The sequence below is a fragment of the Nuphar pumila genome, chromosome 11 (assembly GCF_984573655.1).
Source record: "Nuphar pumila chromosome 11, dmNupPumi1.hap1.1, whole genome shotgun sequence".
Taxonomy (NCBI): domain Eukaryota; kingdom Viridiplantae; phylum Streptophyta; class Magnoliopsida; order Nymphaeales; family Nymphaeaceae; genus Nuphar; species Nuphar pumila.
The window spans coordinates 60,735,741-60,749,711 of record NC_143259.1 but is presented as its reverse complement, the minus strand read 5'-3'; positions in this window follow the sequence as shown (position 1 = coordinate 60,749,711).

The window sequence follows — 13,971 nt, the reverse complement described above, 5'->3', positions numbered from 1 at the left end:
ATTAATGCATTAAATTATCAAATAAATTCAGATAAATCATTTAGTGCTCTACTAAACCTCGATTAACATAGAATGCTCGAAGCCTCTCAAGAAAATTCTCAATCGTTCTCGAGAATTAAGCGTATTCCAATTCGGGTCCAAACTTGGGTCAAAACTCGTAATTCACATGCACTGACGAGGTTTTTACATCGTATGGGTCCCAAATTCGGGGACAAATCATAAGAATATATTATAAATTAACCCTTAAAATTCCAGAAGCTAATTCATCCAGAATTAGGCACTTCTTACTCACACAGTATATTTACGCGATTTCCAAGTCGTGCGTGCAAAGCCAAAATACAAAGCACATACAATTTACATCAAATTACGTGCTATAATCTCATAAATACACCAAAGCATACATTTCAATATTTATTAGGCAGTAAATTCCTCATAAAATTTGTGGGTCTTACATTCTACCCTCCTTAAAAAGGATTTCGTCCGCGAAATCACAAAACAACAAGCAACAACAAAAAGGGTCATATCTCGTCTAACAACGCCTACTCGGCCACCACTAAGTCTGTCGAAGACTTCTTCAGACAAATCTTGGCAACATGCCCAGGCTGTCTACACTTGAAACACTTGCCATCGAAACAAGGACAAGTTTCAAGACCGTGATCTACGTCACATTGTCGACACTTTCACTGAACTTTCGGTCGCTAAGGTCGCTTTCACTGGCGATTCGATCGCTGGGGTTGCTTCGGTTGGACATTTTGCTGCCCTTTTTGACGCTTCCGCCCTCTAGTAGGTGGCGAGGATTCCACCCCACTAGGTTCCTTCTCAGCTACAATAGCAAAAACTTGAGTCTTCTGCTCAGCTTGGTCTTCATCCAACAGAGTAGCTATCTCGATAGCTTCTTCAAGCGACTTAGGCCCGCTAGTGAACACTTTAGTTCTCAAAGTAGGCCTCAAACAACGAGCGAACTTCATTGCTCGATCATTCTCTGCAACGTAAATGTTTGGACAATACCGTTCCAAACAATGAAATCTTGTAATATAATCGGACAAAGTCATTGTTCCTTGTTGCAAGTCCAGAAATTCTTGCATCTTCTTACTACGCTCGTGCTTCGGAAAGTAAGCAAAGTTAAAAACTTCGACGAATTCATCCCACGTAACATTCGCGTCCTTGAATCTGACCGAAGAGACAGTATTCCACCAATTCTCAACATGGTCTTTCAAGCGATAAGTACCGAAGTTCACTTTCAGTTCCTCTAGGACATCCAAAACACGAAAAATACACTCTATCTCACGTATCTACGACTCAGAGGCTTCAGGGTCTGTCTTACCCGTAAAAGCAGGAGGATCTAACTCCATGAATCACTTATACGTAACCGCACTACTATTCTGCACACCTTGGGCTACATGCTGAAGATTCTCACCCATCTGATGCATAGCAACCATTTGTTGTTGCACAACCTCGGCAAGGTTGTTCACAGTGCCCATAATGTCGTTGCATCTAGTCTTCCAAGTCATCTATCATGACAGAAAGGCAAAGTAAGTCAAAAGGTAGGTCTGAAAAACCTTACTCGCTAAACGACAATCGCAGCAATCAACAACAATCATGAGCACACAACTACATAATTCAGACAAAAAGCCACATCACAGCTCAATCGTGCAGCAACAACACGATAAAAGCGCGTTCTACGAATGACGCAAGCGACACTAAACAAGGTCTCTATCGCTAAAAAAAAATCACTATTCTAGACGACAAACGTTAGAGAAACACCATTCTCACGAAACAAGGAGAGTCATCATCACATGCCACGACAAAACACGAGAGTCATCTTTACTCATCTAGCATCGCACAAGATATCATTTATCGTAACATCGTTAATCTTATCCTTGTTAATCACATCATCGTTAGGGAATCACCACCCTAGTGGCATCATTAGGAAATCACCATCCTACTGGCATCGTCAGCGAATCACCACGCTAACGACATTGTCAGTAAATTGCCATACTGACGGCCTTGCTCGGGAATCACCATCCCAGCAACCTCATTAGGAAAATCACCATCCTAATGGCATCGTTAGCAAATCACCATGCTAACGGCATCGTTGAAGCATTGCCACTACAACGGTATCACTGGAGAATCACCACTCCAATGACCTTCATTAGAGAATCACCACTCTAATGGCATCGTCAACGAATCACCATGCTAACGGCATCACTGAAGCATCGCCACTACAACGGTATCACTGGAGAATCACCACTCCAATGACCTTCATTAGAGAATCACCACTCTAATGGCATCGTCAGCGAATCACCATGCTAATAGCATCGCTGAAGCGTCGCCACTCCAACGGTATCACTGGAGAATCACCACTCCAATGACCTTCATTAGAGAATCACCACTCTAATGGCATCGTCAACGAATCGCCATGCTAACGGCATCACTGAAGCATCGCCACTCCAACGGTATCACTGGAGAATCACCACTCCAATGACCTTTATTAGAGAATCACCACTCTAATGGCATCGTCAGTGAATCACCATGCTAACGGCATTGCTGAAGCATCGCCACTCCAACGATATCACTGGAGAATCACCACTCCAATGACCTTCATTAGAGAATCACCACTCTAATGGCATCGTTAGCGAATCACCACGCTAACGGCATCGCTAAAGCGCTACTCCATTCAATGGCACAGTTGGCACTACCAGAAATCACCTCCTGAGCCAACGCACCACAATCCTCCAGACAGTGGTGGGGGAAACAAAAATTCCCGCAACGCTCTCTCACAAGCAGCAACACCCCGAAGTCGGTGTTAACAATCCCCAGAAAACAACCCCCTCAGGAGTCAAATGCCCTCACCGGTGACACAAACGCGACCTGCTAAGCGTGTAACAACAGATACATCCTCATCATCAAGAATGACTGGGGAAAAATCAGCAGTATCCGCCAACGGGATACGCAGAGGCTCACTGGCACAGACAAGGCTTCCACCTTTCTATCCAAAAAGGGTCGCATCAAACGAGATACCCTTCACTAAAGACAGGGTCATGAACAATTCCAACAAGGTTGGAAAAGAGGGGAAATATCCACTCCGAGCCTCACACGATAATTATTATCGAGGCCATCTCGTCTACAACACGATAAGTCTAAGGGCTCGATAATCGCTACGATAAATCAATTGTCTCCACCACACGATGTGGAACGAGAAGGGTGAAGTACGCAAGTAGTCCCCTAAGTCTCAGTCGAAAATCTCCAAATCTCACAGGAGTCGACTCAAAACAGCTTGGGAAACTAGATCCACAAGCGCGAACGAACCTTCTAGGTTCCGACAATTGATGTCTTATGCCCAATATATGAGGCTTAAACACGAAATGGGGTCTCACATCGGATGACACCCGAGAAACACACAATTCATCAAGTCAAGCAGAACAATTCATTAAACAACAGAAACTGAACTAGAAATACTTACAGTGCGATGGTTGATACGTGCAGAGACTTGAACTACACTTCTTAACTCTTTTAAAAACCTGGCTCCGATACCATTTTGTAGCGCCCATAGATTTCCCATTTGAAAATCCTTTGGATTTTGAGTAAACTTTTTTTTTTTTGAAAATCAAATACGCAAGTGCAGAAGAAGCCAAAACGGGAAAGGAGCGGAAAACCCTGGGCGACCACTATAGGTGAGAAACAACAGTAAAGTGAAACAACTTTTATTTAACTACATTCCACAAGTGTACAACTCATCATTCCCTTATACAAAACTAAAGCTGTCAGGATGCTTGAAGAGGGTTCAGAAGTGTGGGTTCAGAGTCCGCTGCAGCACACCGAGCTCCATTGCACGCCTAAGTAAAACCTATATCCCCATAACACGGGGTCAGTACTCTTTTGAGCTGGTGAGACAAACCAAACCACAATGTACCATATGTGGAAAATCGAAAGCAAGCTATTCATACAGGACATGGCATGATTATTTACAATAATTGAACAATGATAGCATGAGAAAATATAAAGCAGTGTTGACTACACATGGAGCAATAAGAGAATACAACTAGCAGGAGTTAATACGATTAAGCAAAGCATGACATTCCATTTCACAATTTCCATCCAGCAGCAAGTATGCATCAAGAAACATAAACAAACATATTCCATAACTTTCATAACATGGTACGCATCACAGAACATAAAGTACTAACAATAGACTATGATAGGCAAGTAGATGTGTCATCGTGAACTATGCACAAGTACAAGTGAACAAGTATATGCATCGTGTCATGAGTGAGAGAACTAGCTAAGTGCCAATACCAAACATTGTACGTTATGATGAGACAGTTAGAAACATTTGCCACGGTAAAGCGTGACTCACAAGTAGTGCCAAGGTTCATAAACCACGTATTACAAACCATGAGCGAGCTTATCTCGCTACGTGGGGCCATCGCCCACAAACCACTTGCTCAGGAGTTCCAATATCGCATATGTCTCACGAGACTGCGATACAAACATGTATCCCGAGCAACCCTACGCACTAGGGAAATACATGTGACTTGCCAACGTGATAGTATATTCAAGTTTCACGAACAAAAGCATGTAATTACATTCATTATTCATACGCTTTCGTGCTAAGCGTGTGTGGTTGTGTACATGCCACTCCAACACCATCGAAAACCACACCACAACAAGTGTCAACACTCGTAAATAATATACAATTTGCTTAGATCCTTGTAAGACAAAGGAAAAGCCATAGTTATTTATTTTCTTTGACCTACGCTATAGGTTCTTCAATTACGCCAAAACCTTGTTTGAAGGCGTTCAATAAGGAGTTACTTGCAACTTTTACGCTCCATACAAGCGAACACACGCACACGGTGAGGCAGCACATTACTCGAATTGGTAGTTTGTCACTTAGAGCGCATACATAACTATTTAACGTAAAATTGCATAGGACAAAGCGCCATTGGTTCTTACCATTACAATGTGAAAACATAACTCCGCATGCAATATTTTATTTGCTACCATTTGTGGTACGACAAGTCAATCCCATCACATTATTGGGGTATTGGACCCCGTGTTGTATAAGCACACATGCAGCCCCATGGGCTGCAGCCCGGGTGCTAACGAGACAAGGAACGTGGCGAAACGGAGGGGAACCACGGCTGAGTTGCCGCTGTCCGGGTTAAGCTGGTGCTCGTACCAGCCGCAACAGTGCCATGTGGCCCTAAACGAATACGTGCAGGCCCGGTTGTAGCCAACGGAGGAACCCAGGTCTGGACCAACTGGTCCAAACCTCACGTGTGGTTCAGCCACCGCTACACAACCACAGTGGGTGCAGGCCTGCGGCCTGCATACCCGAAGGCAAAACCACCTGTTTCAACTTGGTTGCAGCAGGACCACCAAGGAGCTAGCCAGGTCTGGACTGACTAGTCCAGACCCACAAACGGCTGCTCAAACATGAGGAGGGTTGAGACCACATGTCCAGACCAAGACTGGGCTCGGCCAGCGCGAAAAGAAGAAGGGGTAAACACCCCAACCGAACCTTGTTCGGTGCAATCACTGGGACAGGTCTGGACCACATTCGATCCAGACCATGTCCGGTCAGAGGAGAGCCCGACCCACTACAACTCAAGTTGGTGGGCTCGGCTAAGGGTTACGCCCACCCAAAACAAGGGTAGGAAGGCCGCCCAGGCTGACCCGTTGTGGTCAGCCTAGGGGTCACCCAAAAGCAACCAGGCGTCCATAAATTTTCTGGGCGCCCAAACAGAAATTAGAGGGGTAGAAGGAGTGCAGCGCTCAGCCCGCCTTCCCCAGTCCAGCAACACCTGAACCCCTAAAGGGGCCGACCCAACTCGGTGTGGCTTGCTGGACAGAAAGGGGTCAGTCTTAAGGCCTCCTCGCCAAATAGGAAAATGCCTTGGCAACACGGTTCACTGCCATAACAGGGCAGAACCGTGGCTGCCATGAATCAATCTCCCAAAAAGGAACGATGCATGGCTGTGAAAAGGAAAGACCAAGGCAATCGAAGTCTGGAATAAAACCATGGGACTGATTCCTTTAATGCACATCAAAACACATGCAACCATGCTAAATCGAAAAATGCAGTCATGCAAGCATACCCATTGAAATCCACAAAACTGTATGGATTCATGTAGTGGTGGCTCATGAATCATGCAAAAATACCAACACCTTACCAAATTGAAAATCCCAACTTCCACGCATGCAAGCACACCCCTTTCTCTTGCTCAATCGAACCCACAATGATGTGCGAAAAGGGGAAACTCATAAAAATACATGAACATGTAAACTTGCTCAAAATAAAACTTAAAATGCATACAACTAGCTCAAGAAGGTCGACAATGGGAAAGATCCAATGCTCAATCGAAAACCACACATATGGACATGCGTAGGAGGGTCTCACCTTCAAGGCTTTACAATGGAGAAGAAGGAGGTGCTCACAGCTGAAGCTGCACCATACCCACTCGCACACACGTTGGAGTTGTAGGAGAGAGGGGAGAGCAAGAGAGGAGAGCCCCCAAAATCGCCCAAGGGGTCCTCTCTTTCTCTCTCTTGAAACCTTAAGTAGTTAGGGTTAAAAACATTGGACGGTTAGGATTGATTGAAGCAAGATGGATGGCTGGAGTGCTCCATGCCCCTCCCTTAGAAACCCACGCCCAATGCATGTTGTGCATTTGAAATCATTAACTTTTCTTTCAAAAACGCCCTTGGAAAGGTTTTATAAAGGCCTTTAAAACTTGTTGAATTTAATTGGGCTGCCACTCAACCCAACCAATCAGATTTTGTCATTTGAATATCTTTGAAACTATTACAAAAGAGCCATGGGGCGCCAGCCCCATGCCCCCATTTTGAAAATTGTGCCACCCATAATGAAGCTTTATGCTTCATTATGGATTTTTGAAAAGAGCTATGGCCAATCATGGCCTCTATTTCAAAAGCCATGCAAAATCTTTCAAGTATGCCATCCAGCTGGTCAAACCTGGACCAGCTGGTCAACCAAGTCTAAAATGGTCCTCTAGAGGGGACGCCCAAAGGGTTTGGGTCCTCTAGTTGACCCGGATCCAAATCCAAAATCCGATATGCCTTAAGTTTCAAAACAATGCTTAATTAATGCATTAAAATATCAAATAAATTCTGATAAATCATTTAGTGCTCTACTAAACCTCGATTAACATAGAATGCTTGAAGCCTCTCAAAAAAATTCTCAACCGTTCACGAGAATTAAGCGTATTACGATTCGGGTCCAAACTTGGATCAAAACTCATAATTCACATGCACTGACGAGGTTTTTACGTCGTATGGGTCCCAAATTCGGGGACAAACCATAAGAATATATTATAAATTAACCCTTAAAATTTTAGAAGCTAATTCATTCAGAATTAGGCACTTCTTACTTACATAGTATATTTACGCGATTTTCGAGTCGTGCCTACAAAGCCAAAATACAAAGCACATGCAATTTACATCAAATTACGTGCTATAATCTCATAAATACACCAAAGCATACATTTCAATATTTATTAGGCAGTAAATTCCTCAGAAAATTCGCGGGTCTTACAGTAGGTGCTGAGCACCCTTGCCACCTTTCGGCTAACCTCCTTTTTGGGTTCAGGTCTGAACCAAAGTTCAGACCTGAGCGCGTTGATAGCCTTGTTTTTTTCCTTGTAGGAGCCGAGTGCCAGCCGTGTGGTGCTGGGCACCCAGGCCATGTGTGGCCACCCCTTTTGGTCCAGATCTAAACCAAAATGTTCAGACCTGAGTGTGTTGAGAGCGTGGTCCGGTCCCATGGACCAGACCCCTGTCCAAAGTTCCTTTGGCACCCAGTTTTACAGGGTTACCCGTGGCTTCCCTTTTGGCAGCTTGTTTCAGCCCCAACCGAGGCACTTCCGTGGGCTGGTCCAAACTGAGAATCGGACCAGATTCTCATGGTGGACCCAGCAGTCTGGTTCGGAGGACCAGACCTGCATATGCATATAGGTCCCTTTGGCAGCTGGTTCGTGGATTCCATTGTCATAACCCCTGCAGCCTCGTTAACTCCATCCAGTCGGCTGTCACTAGTGCTGACTTGTTCTTTTTAAGACCAGCACGAAAACCATACCCCTAGCCGGACCTCAGTTGGTCCAAACACGTGTTTTGTCTTGCCCCGCACCCTTTCGCATTTCGGTTAGGGTGTTTGGCATGCGTGCCCATGCCTTGGGATGCCCCTGTTTCGGGTAGTTATATATATATATATATATATATATATATATATATATATATATATATATATATATATATATATATATATATATATATATATATATATATATACATAAAGGGGTATGCATTATTGAATGTACTTGTAAAGATGTAAATATATATATATATATATGCTGATAAATGTAAGCCTCATAACGTATATATATATATATATATATATATATATATATATATATATATATATATATATATATATATATATATATATATATATATATATATATATATATATATATATATATATATATATATATATATATATATATATATATATATATATATATATATGTGTGTGTGTGTGTGTGTGTGTGTGTGTGTGTGTGTGTGTGTTAATGCACATAGTTGAGTGTTTCGGTGCGACCGAATGGACACGTGACACTCTTGTGTCCTGTCCAAGTGTTTCCACAGTCATTTTCACACCCCGAACCGTGGAAAAGCCAATGTAATCTCCATTAGATGGGATATTTCCAGAATACACTTTTGACACGTATGTGTGTCGTACTGCGTAAGGAAAATACTCACGCCTTGGTTTCCGTTTCGATGGACTAATGAAGTAAGCGGATGAGCACTATTGCAACTCCACGTACATAGAGACTACGTTGGTTACAAATCGTAAACATTGTTCAGTATTTGTGTATCGGGTCCGCGGGCGCGACACCCCACACCGTGGAAATGCTAATGTTATTCCCATAAGTTGGGAATATTCCAGATTTCCTCAGTAACACATAAGTGTGTTAAATCAAGTATCATGGTCTTTCGTGTCGCGATTGCATCTTTCATTCTGCAAGAGCGACGATCCACCTTGGAATACGAATGTAATTCCCATATGCATGGGAATATTGTTAGATTCAATCTCAACACTTAAGTACGCAAAATCATGAATTTTCCCTACGAGAATAATTTCATGTTAAGCAAAGTGCCAATGTTAATGATTTAGAGACAACTACTTGAGTGATGAAAATTGATGAAATTTCATATGCATGAAACTGTAGACTTGCTTGCACGTTTCCTTGTCTCTCAGAAATGAAATTATACAATGCCTCTTGTCCTTATGTTTGTGCAAAAAGATAAAAAGCATGTGGTAGTATTACACTTTGCACGTGGCACATCCTGACACTTGTACTGAGTAGTGCGTACCTCGACTGGTACATTGGTTGACTTGTGCACTTACTTCATGAAATGAAAAGACTGAAACTTGAACACCATAGGGTATGAATGAACATGGTTTGTGTTTTGGACTCAGTTGGAGTCTCTGGGCAAAGGCCCTTTTGTTGTGAGTGGACTCATATGTGACTATACCTTGAATTAGAAAAGAAATAATATGGTGTTGTGATCGCTTTCATGAGCGAGGTTCTCTTGTTAGCCGCGTGAGGCTGAGCACGTGGATGGGCAGGCTAAGTCCTCGTCTGCATACCCCGCGGGGACCAGGAGGCACAAAATCCTCGTTGAGAGGTATGACTAAACAATGAGCCTAAGAAAGATAAACCTGCTTCGCCCCATTCACAGATGGTTCACCTTAGAGAGGGTGGATGGTACAACCCTGAGTGACTTGTCGTTACTACGACACGTGTTTGACAGGAGCCGTAGCGCCCTTTGGCATCCAGTCACTCAGAGTCAGGGTGGTCGAGGTTACCTTTTTAGGACCTCACTACTACAGTAGTATGGATTGCAATCCTTGCCTATGCGAGAGTTTCTCTCAGCTGCGTGCTGCTCGCATGAGGTTTATTCGGTCTGTAGCATCCCTGGTTACCACACTAGAATTTGAATAACAGATGTTGGGTGCATGTCTCACAGAATGCGAGGTTCCTTCGCATACCGAAGGAGTAACAAGAAGAACTTAAAGACTAACCAATCACAGCTGACTTACTGTAGTTGCTACTTCACTTGTTCAGTAGTTTTCACTTCAGTTACTTTACTTGTTCAGCAGTTACTTCAGTTACTTACTTGTTCAGTACTTGTTATAGTTTTATTACTGCTCTGAGCTACTTGCTTTACAGTTACTTCAGTTACGTTACTTGTTTCGCTTGTCATGTACGCACTTACCTGACACAGACACTCACACTTGTTAGTTTGGTTCCTGTTTCCTGTTTTTCCTCTTAGATTGATATATATATATATATATATATATATATATATATATATTGTGGTTGTTCCTTCACCACCTCGCAAGAGGACTGACCCCGTTTTATGGGGATGTAGGTGACGAACAGGTGCAGTGTTGATGCGACGGCACATGGTGGAGGCTTGAGGACCCACACTTAGCTGCAGATCCTATCCCAATGGTTTTTGGGTTGGGATATATTCCCTATTTTGAGATTTTGCACTATTATAGTTTGTAAACTTTAAACTGTCAGGTTGTGTACCCTCTTTGTATTTGTGGTTGTACCTTTATTTACATTGTTAGTTACTTTTGTTGTACTCACCTGTGGCCATCCAGACTCGCGACTTTGCCACCTTCCTTACACCTTGTTTTTCGCTGTTTTCTGTAAAACTCTTTCAAAAAAAATTCATAGAAAATCTAAGGTTTTTACAAGGTCGGGGTTTGGGACGCCACAGGACATCTCTAAATGAAGGATGATATAAAAACCCGAGAAAGCTCAATGACTCAAAAAGAGTGCAAAAAGATCATCAGGGGAAAACACTCAGATATCAAACTGCCAAAATTGCTAGAAATCATCTTTTCTTATGCGAAATTCTTTTATCAATATCTTTTTACTACTTGCTTTTATGAAATTAAGAATATTTCTTCTCTTCTCATATCAGGGAAATGGATAGCTTCCTTGAAGAAAATCATCAGCGCTAAAAATTTGAATTTGACTCTTAAGAACGAGGAGTTAACCTCGTTGGAGGAAATACTCTAGGTAAAAGAGAGAATGTCTTTTGCACATACATGCACATTTTCAAGCATTTGAGTCAACTACAATTTTATCTTATTGGCAAAATTTTCTAGCTATTCAAAAATGAAATAAATATTCAATATCTATTTTGATGCGACCTAGCATTGTGTACATTTTCAAAAAGAGTTGCCTCGTTCAGAAAAGGTATCTCTTCCTGTCCCATCACGGTTTCTTCATTCAAGAATTCTGTATGGTCATCCCCGCTCAGGATAAGGGTTAAACCTGAATTTTTCTGTGAAAGGTCATCTGTTTTAAAAAGCTATTTCAGTCTCAGCAATGAGACGCCCAAGAACATCTCTTTTTCAAGCTTTAGGGAACTTCATTTTCCTCCTTTCGCAAACCCCTCTCGGATTGGTTCATCCAAACTCCAAAGGTCCCATCATGGTGTCTTCGTTCGAGGATTTCGTATGGTTGTCCCTCTCAGGTTAAGGGTTAAGCCTAAACCTCGCTCCTCGAGGTATCGTCCCTTTCTGGTTAAGGGTTAAGCTTGAACCTCGCTCCTCGAGGTATCGTCCTTTTCAGGTTAAGGGTTAAGTCTGAACCTCATTTTTTTTTTCGCGAGATATCTTCCGTTCAGGTTTGGGTTAAACCTGAGACTCGTTTTGACGAAGTTCCTCATTTTGACGAGGTAGTTCTCTTAATCCCATCATGGTTTTTCCCGTCGTGGAATCCATGTTCTTCACATCCATCCAGAAAGGATCATACTTGAGCTTCATCTCACAAGGCATTTTTCTCAAAATGTCCCATCAAGGTCTTCATGTATTCCTTTCCCATTCAGGTAAGGATAGAACCTGAAATTCATCTTGAGATATATCTTCATCCCATCCAGGTTAAGGGCTAAACCTGAGTCATTCCAAAAAGTTGATCTTGTCTCACCCACGAGACTTGATCAAAATTCTTATTTTCCACTACTTTGGAACCTTCACCCAAAGTCACATCATGATTTCCTCATTTTTGTTATTTAGTCATATCATTTTCGAGAATTTTGTCCCCCAAAAGCCATTCAGGATAAGGTTTTAAGCCGGAGAAACTGTCTTTTTAAAATAATTCTTCCACACCCAGTTCAGATCTGTCGACTAGGGCATTTTTCAAAATTTTGAGTGTTTTTCTTTGCCACTAAGCTCAGCTTTCAACCAGCTTGGTAGCAAGGAGGGGCATTTGTGAACACCTCAAATTTTTCAAAATTTTGTAAATATTCCCCTTTTGCCCCTGATCTCCATTTTTTTAATAAATTGAATCATTTTCAATCTAAATTCCAGTTATTTCTCGGATTCACTAGAATCCAAATTCATTCTATATATCTGACTCAATTTTGGATCTTGATCCAGTTCATAACCCAAATATGAGCCTTGTTATCCAATTTTCAAATTAAATTCGCAAAAATACCAAAAAAAAATCTGAAAGGCTCAAATAGTCCATCCAGTATCCAGTTGGATCCATGGCTCTGTATTTCTCGATTCGAGGTTAAAAACTCGAATATTTCCTCAAAACCCGGATCTAAACCCATTTTCTGAAGAAATTTCCAAAATTCAAACTCGAATTCTTAAAAAACCCTTCTTTTGTAAATATTTCTCAAAAATTACAAAATGGTTTTTAAACCCCTTATTTTCCCTTAGTTTCATAGTTTTTATGTCAAAAATACAAAAAAATCAGAAAATATAAAGAAAAGAACCGTAAAAATAAAAATAGAACTACAGAAAAATGGTTGGGAAGCCCCTTTTTATAAAAGTTATTTTTAGTGAAAACCCTTTTTAGAAATTTTTTTACGAAAGAGCCATTGTTTTGAAAAAACTTCAAAATAGAGGGGACCATTTTTATAAATTTTTCTAAGCGACTTTCTGTTATAGAAAGCCTCTCTCTCTCTCTCTCTCTCTCTCTCTCTCTCTCTCTCTCTCTCTCTCTCTCTCTCTCTCTCTCTCCCTCGAGCTCTCTCGATCTTTCTCGATTCTTCTCCAAGGGTCTACATAAACAAGCACCGCCTTCACCAAAAGGGGCATCTGTTTTCACCCTTCCCCTCTCGCCTCTTCTCCTTCACTATCACATTTCTCCTCCCCTCCTCTTCCTCTGAAGCAGCAGAGGGTTTTTCACGATAGCAAAAGGAGAACTCTCTCCTTTGGAATCCCTGCAGCAGAAGATAAGTGATCCATTCCCTTCCCTTTCCTATCTTTTGAAAAACCCTTATTTTGCAAAATCTTTTAAAAACAGGGACTCGATTGGTAAGACACCCCAATGGCCTTCTGCTATAAGAAGAGCCGCGGGGGGGGGGGGGGGGGGGCGATCAAGATCATCCATCGGCGCCATCCAGCTCCACCCTCCAACCAACGCTCGATTTTCTTCTCTTCCCCCATTACAATCCTCCCCCTCTCTGGTACTTCCCCTCTCTGCGGAAGAGAGAACCCTCGTCCCCTTTAGCAGCAGAGGATCTCCACAAAAGTAAAAGGGTAACTCCACCCGGCAGAAACTTCCAGCAATCCTAACGGGGTCGGTCTTCCCCACTTCCTCTCTGTCGATCGACCTTCGGAGCTTCCGGTGAGAGCCTCTCCCTTCTCTTCTTTGTTATTCTTCGATTCCTTTTGGGTTTTCAATTTGGTTCCATTAAAGCATCCCTGGTAGTAGCGAATTGTTTGTAACAATGTCTCTCTACCTATATGGGATATCAATTGGTACTCTCCAGTTCCAACATCTGATTTTCTTTTCCTTTTTTTTTCTTTCTTTCTTCCAATTTCCTGTTCATTATGGTTTCAATTCATGTTTTAATTTCTGATTCATATTTATTTCCTGTTTTAAGTTGTTTCTTTCATGTTCTCATCTTCAT